The sequence below is a fragment of the Oncorhynchus keta genome, chromosome 4 (genome assembly GCF_023373465.1).
Source record: "Oncorhynchus keta strain PuntledgeMale-10-30-2019 chromosome 4, Oket_V2, whole genome shotgun sequence".
NCBI lineage: Eukaryota > Metazoa > Chordata > Actinopteri > Salmoniformes > Salmonidae > Oncorhynchus > Oncorhynchus keta.
The window spans coordinates 76,595,022-76,611,597 of NC_068424.1; the positions used below are offsets into that span (position 1 = coordinate 76,595,022).

Sequence of the window (16,576 nt, forward strand, 5' to 3'; positions counted from 1 at the left end):
ATATTATGTCAGTAGACTACAGGGGAATGGATGGTATCTATATTATGTCAGTAGACTACAGGGGGAATGGATGGTATCTATATTATGTCAGTAGACTACAGGGGGAATGGATGGTATCTATATTATTATATCAGTAGACTACAGGGGAATGGATGGTATCTATATTATGTCAGTAGACTACAGGGGGAATGGATGGTATCTATATTATGTCAGTAGACTACAGGGGGAATTGATGGTATCTATATTATGTCAGTAGACTACAGGGGGAATGGATGGTATCTATATTATGTCAGTAGATTACAGGGGGAATGGATGGTATCTATATTATGTCAGTAGATTACAGGGGGAATTGATGGTATCTATATTATGTCAGTAGACTACAGGGGAATGGATGGTATCTATATTATGTCAGTAGACTACAGGGGGAATGGATGGTATCTATATTATGTCAGTAGACTACAGGGGGAATTGATGGTATCTATATTATGTCAGTAGACTACAGGGGAATGAATGGTATCTATATTATGTCAGTAGACTACAGGGGGAATGGATGGTATCTATATTATTATGTCAGTAGACTACAGGGGAATGGATGGTATCTATATTATGTCAGTAGACTACAGGGGGATGGATGGTATCTATATTATGTCAGTAGACTACAGGGGGAATGGATGGTATCTATATTATGTCAGTAGACTACAGGGGGAATGGATGGTATCTATATTATGTCAGTAGACTACAGGGGAATGGATGGTATCTATATTATGTCAGTAGACTACAGGGGAATGAATGGTATATATATTATGTCAGTAGACTACAGGGGGAATGGATGGTATCTATATTATGTCAGTAGACTACAGGGGAATGGATGGTATCTATATTATGTCAGTAGACTACAGGGGGAATGGATGGTATCTATACTATGTCAGTAGATGACATGGGGATGGATGGTATCTATATCATGTCAGTAGACTACAGGGGAATGGATGGTATCTATATTATGTCAGTAGACTACAGGGGGATGGATGGTATCTATATTATGTCAGTAGACTACAGGGGGAATGGATGGTATCTATATTATGTCAGTAGACTACAGGGGGAATGGATGGTATCTATATTATGTCAGTAGACTACAGGGGGAATGGATGGTATCTATATTATGTCAGTAGATTACACGGGGTAATGGAGTCAAGGTGTCCATATCTGGAAGGCTATTAGGATGCTCTTCTAAAGTATCCTTAGAATATGATACCAGTGTTGGTCCAGAGTAGACACACTCTTGTTCAGTGTTTTTATCATACAAGTTCCTAATATGGGCACCATACTATAGCAAGTCTACGACCCAAATATTTAGCAATACCTTTATAGGGTGCCTTTATCTTTCACCTCTGATAATATTTTGATTATTATTATACGATGTGCAAATGTAATCCCTGTATGATTGATTCACTTGTGTGGGGTTTGTTTGGAACGTTTGAAAGTTGAAAGCAAAGATCAAAACAAGTGCAAGCTTGGTGTTTCTTTTTTACTCGTAAATAGATTTACTCTCTCAGTATTCCCACTGCCATGTTGGATAATAGGAATTCATGCACCAATAACCATCTTCAAGTTAGCTGTCATATGAATTTCAAAGAAAATTAGGATACTTCATCACTTCTCTCTCTCTCTCTCTCTCTCTCTCTCTCTCTCTCTCTTCCTCTCTCTCTCTCTCTCTCTCTCTCTCTCTCTCTCTCTCTCCTCTCTCTCTCTCTCTCTCTCTCTCTCTCTCTCTCTCTCTCTCTCTCTCTCTCTGTCTCTCTCTCTCTCTCTCTCTACCTCTCTCTCTCTCTCTCTGAGAATTATCCTCCACAATCCTTAGGAACATCTTTGATTAACAAGCGTTGGCCTGCTCCTCATCTTCATGACACAATTCATATCTAAAACCCTGCTTTCCTCTCCTCTTCCACCTCTCTTATCTCCCTCTCCACAAAGCATTGCATTGTTTAGGCTGATAAAGTGTTAATTTTGTCCATTTTTCGTGTGTGGGGGATTTAGTCTTTGTCATTTTGACTAGAATCTAATTATGTCTTAGTCACATTTTTGTCATTTGAATAAGTCTCGTTATTGTCAGAATTATTAAAACATTGGCGCAATTTAGTCAACTTAATGCTCTTTCATCACATTTCTTTTGCCTCGTTAACCTAGTAAACATACAGTAAATCACTGCCTTCCGTGTGTAACAACATGCAGTTCATAGCCTTGTCCTACCAGCATATATTTCAACTTAACATCCTACTATTTTCCCAGCAGCAGAAAAAGACAAACATATATATGAATATAGAAGAATTATCCCACTGGGCACAGACATCAATTCAACATCTATTCCACATTGGTTCAACGTCATTTAATTGAAATGACTTGGGAAACAACGTTGATTCAACCAGTGTGTACCCAGTGGGATCTGGCCATGTAAATTCATACTTCAGCCTACATAGATATTGCACATATATATAGAAAATGCATCTGTTATCAACGTTGCACAGACGCTACAGCCACATTGATGTCCAGAAGTTGGAATGAGGCTAATGACTTTGAACGGGAGCTAATGACTGTTCAGACCAGTGATGTAGTCGAGTCACTAAACCTAGTCGAGTCATGAGTCCCTGTGGCTGAGTCCTAGTGCTCCAGCCCAGTGATGTAGTCGAGTCACTAAACCTAGTCGAGTCATGAGTCCCTGTGGCTGAGTCCTAGTGCTCCAGCCCAGTGATGTAGTCGAGTCACTAAACCTAGTCGAGTCATGAGTCCCTGTGGCCGAGTCCTAGTGCTCATGCCCAGTGATGTAGTCGAGTCACTAAACCTAGTCGAGTCATGAGTCCCTGTGGCTGAGTCCTAGTGCTCATGCCCAGTGATGTAGTCGAGTCACTAAACCTAGTCGAGTCATGAGTCCCTGTGGCTGAGTCATAGTGCTCCAGCCCAGTGATGTAGTCGAGTCACTAAACCTAGTCGAGTCATGAGTCCCTGTGGCTGAGTCATAGTGCTCCAGCCCAGTGATGTAGTCGAGTCACTAAACCTAGTCGAGTCATGAGTCCCTGTGGCTGAGTCCTAGTGCTCATGCCCAGTGATGTAGTCGAGTCACTAAACCTAGTCGAGTCATGAGTCCCTGTGGCTGAGTCCTAGTGCTCATGCCCAGTGATGTAGTCGAGTCACTAAACCTAGTCGAGTCATGAGTCCCTGTGGCTGAGTCCTAGTGCTCCAGCCCAGTGATGTAGTCGAGTCACTAAACCTAATCGAGTCATGAGTCCCTGTGGCTGAGTCATAGTGCTCCAGCCCAGTGATGTAGTCGAGTCACTAAACCTAGTCGAGTCATGAGTCCCTGTGGCTGAGTCCTAGTGCTCCAGCCCAGTGATGTAGTCGAGTCACTAAACCTAGTCGAGTCATGAGTCCCTGTGGCTGAGTCCTAGTACTCCAGGAAAAAAGAAGAAGAGGAATTTAGCCCCAAAAATTGTCTGATATCCTTTTTCCTTTCTTCCTGTGCCACCAAATATTTGCATATAGGCTACTGGTAACGTTACCATGGCTACGTTCAGTTGCAAAACGGTCTCGAATAGATTTAAATTCCATGAAAAGAGCAGGCGTTATTCCTTATTCAACATGTCAAAGAGGCACGCCCCAGGATGTTAGCTATAGCTAGCGACTGAGGTAACGTGACTGAACAAGCTGTGGCTTAAACAAACTGTAAACAGTTCAATCCGCCAGTAGCCTAGTTTTAGAAGGCCCACGATATGCTTGATGAATATTTAATGAGGTCCGCCAATGCACAATAGAAAGAAACTTACCACCAGCATTATGGGTAATTTCTTTGGAGCGGTAAGGGATAGAATCAAGCTGTTTTCTCTGAGGAAAAGAGGGAGACTTGGCTATGTTGGCTAGGGAACCTGGCTATGCTATGCAGTGGGGAGAGGTGGGAGGAATGGGCAAGACTACAAATTCAAAGGCAACATTTCAATGCTCAAGGGAAAGAAAAACCAAAGATTGTTGTTTTACTGTTAAACTCAATGCTGCTATTGTTTTTAATCCAGTAAACAGCTTGTGTTTCTTAACCAGGGAACGGGTAGCTAATTAGAAGGCAGGTGGTGACTGGTTAGCTACGGAGAAGCTTGAGAGTCACTTGTGTGATGTGTATAATCGGAGGTGGTGCTGGAGTGGAACCTGACTGCCTGTCTGCCCACACTCATCGGTTGCTCCCCCGCAGCTCATCAGCTGATGTAGGCTGTGTGTGCCGGGTGTGGTGTGTCCATCCCACTGCTGAACAGAACTGTGCTGTGCATCTGTGCTACTGATATTACATCAGCTTATCACTGAAAAGCTCTCAATCTCTCAAAACTATTGTCCAGTCCACTTAGTAGTCAGATTTTAGTCACAGAGATAATTTTGTCTCGTCTAGTTTTCTTTTAGTTATATACTTTTATGGGTTTATTTAGTCATTTATATTCTCGTTAATTGTCACTGAAAAAATAGGTGTTTGACAAATATTTGAGTCATTGCTTTTGTTGATGAAATGAACTCCGGCTGATGATGGATGAGACAAAATGGACCCCGTTTGGAGCTGTTTGAATACAACAGTTCAATGCCTCTCCAACAAGATTCATGACTGTCGTTAAAACGCTCCTTTCTCACGTTCTCATACTCTCCTGAAAAAAAGTCACAATTTGCAATTATCTCAGGCCGGCAGAAGACTATTGGCAGATGAAGTGGCCTTTCTACCTCTGTGTCCACAAGGGCAGACTATTCCCTACGTAGGACACTACGGGCCCTGCTCCAAAGTAGTGTACTATGTAGGGAGGAGGGTGCCATTTGGGGAGTAGACTATGTCGTTCTATTTTTATCGAACGCGGACATCACCAGCTTGGATAATCAACCCCGACCAGATTGCGCACACAGAGAAACAAATTGCTTCATTTAACTACGAAAATGATGGAGCAAAAAGGATGACAAACAAATCTGGGTGCATTTATCAAAGATGTTTCCTCTCACACACACAAATCCCCCAGACTCCCAGTCTCTCCAGAACAGAATTCATTTGAAAAATTGTTTGGTTATAGTTTCAATTTATTACTGGCATTTTACATTTACTAAAAAAAACAAATCTGTCAAATGGTTGTCCAGATAGATGTGTCAAGTATTACATGAACATTTTTCACTCTTTCATATAGAGGAGAGCACTATACATTAAGAGTAAGACATCAAATATATTACTCTGAAATTATACTGATTTGCTTTGTTGATTGGAAGTTGGGTGTTAATTGTAATGCATTTAAATTAAATTATAACGACACAAAATGTTTGTTTTCCATATGTCCTTGATGATTGATTGAGTGGCTCAACTCTCCCTCAGGCCCACTTTGACATGAAGAAATCTCCTCTCACACAGCTGCAATATGACCAGAAATGATACTAACACTGAAATAAATGTTCTTTATGTCTGATGTTCTAATGTGTTGTGGAAGGTGGAGGAGAGGAATCCAGACTGCTATATTTCCTTTATTAACAGCTTTGTATGTGGTGGTGTGTGTGTGTGTGTATGTGGTGGTGTGTGTGTGTGTGTGTGTGTGTGTGTGTGTGTGTGTGTGTGTGTGTGTGTGTGTGTGTGTGTGTGTGTGTGTGTGTGTGTGTGTGTGTGTGTGTGTGTGTGTGTGTGTGTGTGTGTGTGTGTGTGTGTGTGTGTGCATCACGCAAAACAAGTTTCAGCTTACAGAAGATATGCCTTTGATGTTTTGCGTGATGCTACTGAAATCAAAGCCTCTGTGTGTTTCTGTGATACTGCCATCTTTACTCAACATCAATGAGGCATTCAGATACTAAACAGTACTCTTGTTTCTACTAAACTCTCATAAACCAGATTACCAGAGGGGCTGACCTGTGCAGTAGATGTAGGAGACCTGATGAGCATCAAGATTAGAGCTTCATATTATTGCCCATAGTCGTTACGTCACATTCATTTCTGTGACCGCTGGCTTTTGATCCAGGAAAACTAAACCAACACATGAGCTCAGATTCTACCTGACCGTTTAAGCTGTAGTCAATTATCCCCCAGTACCATATTCAGGCCGTACATCTCTGTGACTGATCTCCTTCGTTACTGGTTCTGTCTTTTGGTAAATATAGAAACAGGAGCTGCGTTGTGTTTCATATGACGGTGTGCAGCAGATTGAGATCCTTTGTGTCATTGTGATATTTGTCTTCGCACCCTGTTCCGTTTACAGTGCACTACTTTCACCCCTAGGCCCACAGGGGGACATTTGGGACGTAATCCTTTTTGTTGTTTATAATGGTGTTAATCACCGCTAACCAGAGAATAATCAGAGAATCCAGATTGATCAGATAATGAACTGTTGCCTTAACTTAGACACTGTTGTGTAATGCCACAAGGTGGCAGTGTTCTCCAGATTGATCAGATAATGAACTGTTGCCTTAACTTAGACACTGCTGTGTAGCGCCACAAGGTGGCAGTGTTCTCCAGATTGATCAGATAATGAACTGTTGCCTTAACTTAGACACTGCTGTGTAGCGCCACAAGGTGGCAGTGTTCTCCAGATTGATCAGATAATGAACTGTTGCCTTAACTAAAACACTGCTGTGTAACGCCACAAGGTGACAGTGTTCTCCAGATTGATCAGATAATGAACTGTTGCCTTAACTTAGACACTGCTGTGTAGCGCCACAAGGTGGCAGTGTTCTCCAGATTGATCAGATAATGAACTGTTGCCTTAACTTAGACACTGCTGTGTAGCGCCACAAGGTGGCAGTGTTCTCCAGATTGATCAGATAATGAACTGTTGCCTTAACTTAGACACTGCTGTGTAGCGCCACAAGGTGGCAGTGTTCTCCAGATTGATCAGATAATGAACTGTTGCCTTAACTAAAACACTGCTGTGTAACGCCACAAGGTGGCAGTGTTCTCCAGATTGATCAGATAATGAACTGTTGCCTTAACTAAAACACTGCTGTGTAACGCCACAAGGTGGCAGTGTTCTCCAGATTGATCAGATAATGAACTGTTGCCTTAACTTAGACACTGCTGTGTAGCGCCACAAGGTGGCAGTGTTCTCCAGATTGATCAGATAATGAACTGTTGCCTTAACTAAAACACTGCTGTGTAACGCCACAAGGTGACAGTGTTCTCCAGATTGATCAGATAATGAACTGTTGCCTTAACTTAGACACTGCTGTGTAGCGCCACAAGGTGGCAGTGTTCTCCAGATTGATCAGATAATGAACTGTTGCCTTAACTTAGACACTGCTGTGTAGCGCCACAAGGTGGCAGTGTTCTCCAGATTGATCAGATAATGAACTGTTGCCTTAACTTAGACACTGCTGTGTAGCGCCACAAGGTGGCAGTGTTCTCCAGATTGATCAGATAATGAACTGTTGCCTTAACTAAAACACTGCTGTGTAACGCCACAAGGTGGCAGTGTTCTCCAGATTGATCAGATAATGAACTGTTGCCTTAACTAAAACACTGCTGTGTAACGCCACAAGGTGGCAGTGTTCTCCAGATTGATCAGATAATGAACTGTTGCCTTAACTAAAACACTGCTGTGTAGCGCCACAAGGTGGCAGTGTTCTCCTAATATGGAAGAACGTCCACTTCAAAACAGCCGGCAGCAAAAGCCCATCCACCTACGTTCATTATACACTTACATGAGAGGTGGCCTATAGGAGCATTTACCCACTGAGCTGAACCGTTTGGAACGGAATGGAAAACAGCGAGGAGCGTTGGCCACCCACAGACAGCTCACACACCAGGATGTGTCCAAATCACATTACATTGCCTCTTCACTCCAGTTTCTGCAAATACTATGGATAGTGGGTAGTGAACTAAAGCACCTTGTGTTGAAGTAGCAAAGCTCATCTCAAATGAATACAATGTAGAATGCTTGTATTCAGAATGTGTATATCAGAAACCTTGGAAAATGAATGTCCACTTCCCCATAGATTTTATGTGAAAAAGTACAATACATGAACTCTGCTGAAGATACTACAAGAATCGAGATGTAATTTCGTAAAAAAGAGGCCCAGACAGTAGGAGTAAGACAAACAGTGTGTTCCACTGATGTGTTAGGTCCTAACAGGGGGACTAACTGCACGACAGGCCCATTTATTCCCATAGCAATTGGACCACGTCCTTGATGGGGAAAAAAAAACTAAAACGGAATCACGATGGGCAAAGGAACAACCTATAGGAGTGCAGAGAAATCAAGGTGTTCCGTCACATGGGCTAGAAGATCTTTGACACATGACTGACAGCTGAATCAAGGTGTTCCGTCACATGGGCTAGAAGATCTTTGACACATGACTGACAGCTGATCACATGGGCTAGAAGATCTTTGACACATGACTGACAGCTGATCACATGGGCTAGAAGATCTTTGACACATGACTGACAGCTGATCACATGGGCTAGAAGATCTTTGACACATGACTGACAGCTGAATCAAGGTGTTCCGTCACATGGGCTAGAAGATCTTTGACACATGACCGACAGCTGATCACATGGGCTAGAAGATCTTTGACACATGACTGACAGCTGAATCAAGGTGTTCCGTCACATGGGCTAGAAGATCTTTGACACATGACTGACAGCTGAATCACGGTGTTCCGTCACATGGGCTAGAAGATCTTTGACACATGACTGACAGCTGAATCAAGGTGTTCCGTCACATGGGCTAGAAGATCTTTGACACATGACTGACAGCTGAATCACGGTGTTCCGTCACATGGGCTAGAAGATCTTTGACACATGACTGACAGCTGAATCACGGTGTTCCGTCACATGGGCTAGAAGATCTTTGACACATGACTGACAGCTGAATCAAGGTGTTCCGTCACATGGGCTAGAAGATCTTTGACACATGACTGACAGCTGAATCACGGTGTTCTGTCACATGGGCTAGAAGATCTTTGACACATGACTGACAGCTGAATCAAGGTGTTCCATCACATGGGCTAGAAGATCTTTGACACATGACTGACAGCTGAATCAAGGTGTTCCGTCACATGGGCTAGAAGATCTTTGACACATGACCGACAGCTGAATCAAGGTGTTCCGTCACATGGGCTAGAAGATCTTTGACACATGACTGACAGCTGATCACATGGGCTAGAAGATCTTTGACACATGACTGACAGCTGATCACATGGGCTAGAAGATCTTTGACACATGACTGACAGCTGAATCAAGGTGTTCCGTCACATGGGCTAGAAGATCTTTGACACATGACTGACAGCTGAATCAAGGTGTTCCGTCACATGGGCTAGAAGATCTTTGACACATGACTGACAGCTGAATCAAGGTGTTCCGTCACATGGGCTAGAAGATCTTTGACACATGACTGACAGCTGAATCACGGTGTTCCGTCACATGGGCTAGAAGATCTTTGACACATGACTGACAGCTGAATCAAGGTGTTCTGTCACATGGGCTAGAAGATCTTTGACACATGACTGACAGCTGAATCAAGGTGTTCCGTCACATGGGCTAGAAGATCTTTGACACATGACTGACAGCTGAATCAAGGTGCTCCGTCACATGGGCTAGAAGATCTTTGACACATGACTGACAGCTGAATCACGGTGTTCCGTCACATGGGCTAGAAGATCTTTGACACATGACTGACAGCTGAATCAAGGTGCTCCGTCACATGGGCTAGAAGATCTTTGACACATGACTGACAGCTGAATCACGGTGTTCCGTCACATGGGCTAGAAGATCTTTGACACATGACTGACAGCTGAATCAAGGTGCTCCGTCACATGGGCTAGAAGATCTTTGACACATGACTGACAGCTGAATCAAGGTGTTCCGTCACATGGGCTAGAAGATCTTTGACACATGACTGACAGCTGAATCACGGTGTTCCGTCACATGGGCTAGAAGATCTTTGACACATGACTGACAGCTGAATCACGGTGTTCCGTCACATGGGCTAGAAGATCTTTGACACATGACCGACAGCTGAATCAAGGTGTTCCGTCACATGGGCTAGAAGATCTTTGACACATGACTGACAGCTGAATCAAGGTGCTCCGTCACATGGGCTAGAAGATCTTTGACACATGACTGACAGCTGAATCACGGTGTTCCGTCACATGGGCTAGAAGATCTTTGACACATGACTGACAGCTGAATCACGGTGTTCCGTCACATGGGCTAGAAGATCTTTGACACATGACTGACAGCTGAATCAGATGGATGAGACGACCTTTTAAACATCTCCATGTCTTCTGTTTATTTCCACTCGATGAACGGTAATACTGTACGTGGTGATGAGTCCTCTGTCCTTACTTCTTACTAGTGTGTGGCGTCTCATCGTTCAACACTGACATGACAACATGAACCACGGGAATTCGCTTTTGACGTGACATTGTCTTTAACAGAGCGATTTTGAAGCTCCCCTGGGTTGAAAACTCTTGTCTGTCTGTGTTTTTTTTAATCGAAATATTAATTGCTGAATATCTTTAGTGTACATTTTCAAGGACAATTACCCAAATTAATTGATTAAACCTGTCTTGAGTTTAATCATGTTGAGACACAAACGTTACAAAATCAATTACATTTTTAAAAGTCTTTTACGGGTCTGAGTCATCTCAATTATGATCTATGAATAGTTTATATATATAATAGGTTGTAGTCTGGTAGGTCACAGGCTGCCAAATTCTTTAACAACATGACTGATAGGTTAACTGATCAGATCTGCTGTGATGGATTCAAACCCAGCAGCCCTGTCTTCAGGCTCAGTTCACACGAGAAGGGGACATCTAAAATCAGGAGAGAAGCTGTAATATGAGGTAATGGAAGTGTGTGTGTGTGAGTGCATGTGTGTGTGTGTGCGTGCCTGCGTATATGTGTGTGTGTGCCTGCGTGTGTGTGTGTGTGTGCCTGCGTGTGTGTGTGTGTGTGCCTGTGTGTGTGTGTGTGTGAACGTGTTTGCATGCCTGCGTATGTGTGTGTGGTTGTGTGTGTGCCTGTGTGTGTGTGTGTGTGTGTGTGTGTGTGTGTGTGTGTGTGTGTGTGTGTGTGTGTGTGTGTGTGTGTGTGTGTGTGTGTGTGTGTGTGTGTGTGTGTGCCTGCGTATGTGTGTGTGTGTGTGCCTGCGTATGTGTGTGTGTGTGTGTGTGCCTGCGTATGTGTGTGTGTGTGTGTGTGTGTGTGTGTGTGTGTGTGTGTGTGTGTGTGTGTGTGTGTGTGTGTGTGTGTGTGTGTGTGTGTGTGTGTGTGTGTGTGTGTGTGTGTGTGTGTGTGTGTGTGCCTGCGTGTGTGTGTGTGTGCCTGCGTATGTGTGTGTGTGTGTGTGTGCCTGCGTATGTGTGTGTGTGTGTGTGTGCCTGTGTGTGTGTGTGTGTGTGTGTGTGTGTGTGTGAACGTGTGTTTGGATGCCTGCAAATGTGTGTGTGTGTGTGCCTGCGTATGTGTGTGTGTGTGTGTGTGTGCCTGCGTATGTGTGTGTGTGTGTGTGTGCCTGCGTATGTGTGTGTGTGTGTGTGTGTGTGTGCCTGCGTATGTGTGTGTGTGTGTGTGTGTGCCTGCGTATGTGTGTGTGTGTGTGTGTGTGTGTGTGTGTGTGTGTGTGTGTGTGTGTGTGTGTGTGTGTGTGTGTGTGTGTGTGTGTGTGTGTGTGTGTGTGTGTGCCTGCGTATGTGTGTGTGTGCCTGCGCATGTGTGTGTGTGTGTGTGTGCCTGCGTATGTGTGTTTGTGTGTGTGTGTGTGTGTGTGTGTGTGTGTGTGTGTGTGTGTGTGTGTGTGTGTGTGTGTGTGTGTGCCTGCGTATGTGTGTGTGTGTGTGTGCCTGCATGTGTGTGTGTGTGTGTGCCTGCGTATGTGTGTGTGTGCCTGCGTATGTGCCTGCGTATGTGTGTGTGTGTGTGTGTGTGAGTGTGTGTGTGTGTGCCTGCGCATGTGTGTGTGTGTGTGTGTGTGTGTGTGTGTGTGTGTGTGTGTGTGTGTGTGTGTGTGTGTGTGCCTGCGTATGTGTGTGTGTGTGTGTGTGCCTGCGTATGTGTGTGTGTGTGTGTGTGTGTGTGTGTGTGTGTGTGTGTGTGTGTGTGTGTGTGTGTGTGTGTGTGTGTGTGTGTGTGTGTGTGTGTGTGTGCCTGCGTATGTGTGTGTGTGGTGTGTGTGCCTGCATATGTGTGTGTGTGTGTGTGTGTGTGCCTGCGTATGTGTGTGTGTGCCTGCGTATGTGTGTGTGTGTGTGTGTGTGTGTGTGTGTGTGTGTGTGTGTGCCTGCGTATGTGTGTGTGTGTGTGTGTGTGTGTGTGTGTGTGTGTGTGTGTGTGTGTGTGTGTGTGTGTGTGTGTGTGTGTGTGTGTGTGTGTGTGTGTGTGTTTACCTAAAATATTTCCTTGCTGTCAAAATTTCCCCAGAATGTTCCTCTAGCCATCGTTTTTGGAATTTGACTATCTAGTGATAGTTATCCAGCTAGACAGTCAAGAAAGAGTATGAATGTAGGTCCGTTAAATGTAAGCCATTTAAAAGTATAAATATATATTTTTTAACTTTTATTTAACTAGGCAAGTCAGTTAAGAACAAATTATGAACTGATGATGGCCTACTGGGGAACAGTGGGGTTAACTGCCTTGTTCAGGGGCAGAACAACACATTTTTTTATTTGACCTTGTCAGCTCTGGGATTTGTTCCAGCAACCTTTAACCTTCAAACACTTAACACTAATCCTAACCTTGATGCCGAAATGAAACACAAATGCCTAGTTTATAAAAATATAGAATATGAATGGCTAAACTAAACATTGATATTAGCTTTGGTTTCACACAGTTTGACTGACAGCTAACAGACTGCATCAACACTGTGGAATTAAAATGGCAACACTCCATAATCTACAGACTGCAAGAACACTGTGGAATTAAAATGGCAACACTCCATAATCTACAGACTGCAAGAACACTGTGGAATTAAAATGACAACACTCCATAATCTACAGACTGCATCAACACTGTGGAATTAAAATGGCAACACTCCATAATCTACAGACTGCAAGAACACTGTGGAATTAAAATGACAACACTCCATAATATACAGACTGCATCAACACTGTGGAATTAAAATGACAACACTCCATAATCTACAGACTGCATCAACACTGTGGAATTAAAATGGCAACACTCCATAATCTACAGACTGCATCAACACTGTGGAATTAAAATGGCAACACTCCATAATCTACAGACTGCAAGAACACTGTGGAATTAAAATGGCAACACTCCATAATCTACAGACTGCAAGAACACTGTGGAATTAAAATGACAACACTCCATAATCTACAGACTGCAAGAACACTGTGGAATTAAAATGACAACACTCCATAATCTACAGACTGCAAGAACACTGTGGAATTAAAATGGCAACACTCCATAATCTACAGACTGCAAGAACACTGTGGAATTAAAATGGCAACACTCCATAATCTACAGACTGCAAGAACACTGTGGAATTAAAATGGCAACACTCCATAATCTACAGACTGCAAGAACACTGTGGAATTAAAATGACAACACTCCATAATCTACAGACTGCATCAACACTGTGGAATTAAAATGGCAACACTCCATAATCTACAGACTGCAAGAACACTGTGGAATTAAAATGGCAACACTCCATAATCTACAGACTGCAAGAACACTGTGGAATTAAAATGGCAACACTCCATAATCTACAGACTGCAAGAACACTGTGGAATTAAAATGGCAACACTCCATAATCTACAGACTGCATCAACACTGTGGAATTAAAATGGCAACACTCCATAATCTACAGAGTGCATCAACACTGTGGAATTAAAATGGCAACACTCCATAATCTACAGACTGCAAGAACACTGTGGAATTAAAATGGCAACACTCCATAATCTACAGACTGCAAGAACACTGTGGAATTAAAATGACAACACTCCATAATCTACAGACTGCAAGAACACTGTGGAATTAAAATGACAACACTCCATAATCTACAGACTGCAAGAACACTGTGGAATTAAAATGGCAACACTCCATAATCTACAGACTGCAAGAACACTGTGGAATTAAAATGACAACACTCCATAATCTACAGACTGCAAGAACACTGTGGAATTAAAATGGCAACACTCCATAATCTACAGACTGCAAGAACACTGTGGAATTAAAATGGCAACACTCCATAATCTACAGTCTCCATTTGCCTTAAAGGATAAACTGGAGCGATTGAAATGCTGTGTAATATCAGGAGCCAATTACATTATCTGAAATGGAGTGGCGAGCCAATCACATAAGGTATAATTGGAGCAGGTCTATCAATTGGAGTCCAGTCTATCAAGGTTACGATTGGCATTACACACAGCTTTCCCCTTTACAAATTAAAGTCATTTTAGTCTATGGGGCCATCAAATGAACCGACCAATGTAATCTAATAGATTATTAAAATTGGTTAATGTAATTTATGAGTTACGACACTAATAGCCTGGTATATTATTGATTAGCTATTTTTTTTAGCTCCCATTTGGTTTGGATAGTCCTGATGGGCCATCTGTAGACACTCTACAGATAGTCATACTATCAATAAACTATCTGTTGATAAGCAACTGCTTGCTAAGGTTACGGTTAGTGTTAGGTTTGAATAAGAGTTAGAGTAAGGTTTAGAATGAGGGTTAGGGTAAAGGTTAAGGTTAGTAGATAGTTGAAACGTTACTGATAGTCTGTAGAGCATCTTCAGATGGACTATCCAAATCAAGTGTTTTTTTATTATTGTACAGTGAGCTCTGTTTGTCCCAAATGGCACCCTGTTGCTCATAAAGGGAACACAAATGTGGCACAGGTGTGAATGCAAAAAAACGTGCCTTCCTGGCAGATGGTATCTAAGTACTGAATCATTTTAATAATGAACAACTCTATGTTGTCAAATCGATCCCGCTAAAGGGATTGGCGCGCAAAGGGATCACTAACTGGTTAAGAACAAATTCTTATTTTCAAAGACGGCCTAGGAACAGGAGGTTAACGGCCTTGTTCAGGGGCAGAATGACAAGATTTTTACATTGTCAGCTCAGGGATTCGATATTGCAACCTTTTGGTCCAACACTCTAACCACTAGGCTACCTGCCGCCCCTACACTCTAACCACTAGGCTACCTGCCGCCCCTACACTCTAACCACTAGGCTACCTGCCGCCCCTACACTCTAACCACTAGGCTACCTGCCGCCCCTACACTCTAACCACTAAGCTACCTGCCGCCCCTACACTCTAACCACTAGGCTACCTGCCGCCCCTACACTCTAACCACTAGGCTACCTGCCGCCCCTACACTCTAACCACTAGGCTACCTGCCGCCCCTACACTCTAACCACTAGGCTACCTGCCGCCCCTACACTCTAACCACTAGGCTACCTGCCGCCCCTACACTCTAACCACTAGGCTACCTGCCGCCCCTACACTCTAACCACTAGGCTACCTGCCGCCCCTACACTCTAACCACTAGGCTACCTGCCGCCCCTACTCTCTAACCACTAGGCTACCTGCCTCCCCTACACTCTAACCACTAGGCTACCTGCCGCCCCTACACTCTAACCACTAGGCTACCTGCCGCCCCTACACTCTAACCACTAGGCTACCTGCCTCCCCTCTAACCACTAGACTACCTGCCGTCCCTACACTCTAACCACTAGACTACCTGCCGCCCCTACACTCTAACCACTAGGCTACCTGCCGCCCCTACACTCTAACCACTAGGCTACCTGCCGCCCCTACACTCTACCCACTAGGCTACCTGCCTCCCCTACACTCTAACCACTAGGCTACCTGCCTCCCCTACACTCTACCCACTAGGCTACCTGCCTCCCCTACACTCTAACCACTAGGCTACCTGCCGCCCCTACACTCTAACCACTAGGCTACCTGCCGCCCCTACACTCTAACCACTAGGCTACCTGCCGCCCCTACACTCTAACCACTAGGCTACCTGCCGCCCCTACACTCTAACCACTAGGCTACCTGCCGCCCCTACACTCTAACCACTAGGCTACCTGCCGCCCCTACACTCTAACCACTAGGCTACCTGCCGCCCCTACACTCTAACCACTAAGCTACCTGCCGCCCCTACACTCTAACCACTAGGCTACCTGCCGCCCTACACTCTAACCACTAGGCTACTGCCGCCCCTACACTCTAACCACTAGGCTACCTGCCGCCCCTACCTCTAACCACTAGGCTACCTGCCGCCCCTACACTCTAACCACTAGGCTACCTGCCGCCCCTACACTCTAACCACTAGGCTACCTGCCGCCCCTACACTCTAACCACTAGGCTACCTGCCGCCCCTACACTCTAACCACTAGGCTACCTGCCGCCCCTACTCTCTAACCACTAGGCTACCTGCCTCCCTACACTCTAACCACTAGGCTACCTGCCGCCCCTACACCCTAACCACTAGGCTACCTGCCGCCCCTACACTCTAACCACTAGGCTACCTGCCTCCCCTCTAACCACTAGACTACCTGCCGTCCCTACACTCTAACCACTAGACTACCTGCCGCCCCTACACTCTAACCACTA

The 16,576-nt window shown here is 44.3% G+C and overlaps 1 long non-coding RNA gene across 5 annotated transcripts in view; it reads right to left on the reverse strand.

Moving 5' to 3' along the window:
* Nucleotides 1–15,107: 15,107 nt before the first annotated feature.
* LOC127928790 (uncharacterized) overlaps nt 15,108–16,576 on the reverse strand; it is a 2,778-nt gene continuing 1,309 nt past the window's right edge. For 2 of the 5 annotated variants that reach the window (XR_008132244.1, XR_008132232.1), the window contains exons 2-4: nt 16,219–16,396; nt 15,856–16,029; nt 15,620–15,791 (exon numbers count right to left, since the gene is read on the reverse strand). This is a non-coding gene — a long non-coding RNA (uncharacterized LOC127928790). Of the gene's footprint in view, nt 15,541–15,619; nt 15,792–15,855; nt 16,030–16,218; nt 16,397–16,576 lie in introns of those variants that run through there. The other 3 variants (XR_008132253.1, XR_008132254.1, XR_008132241.1) reach the window with 3 other exon arrangements.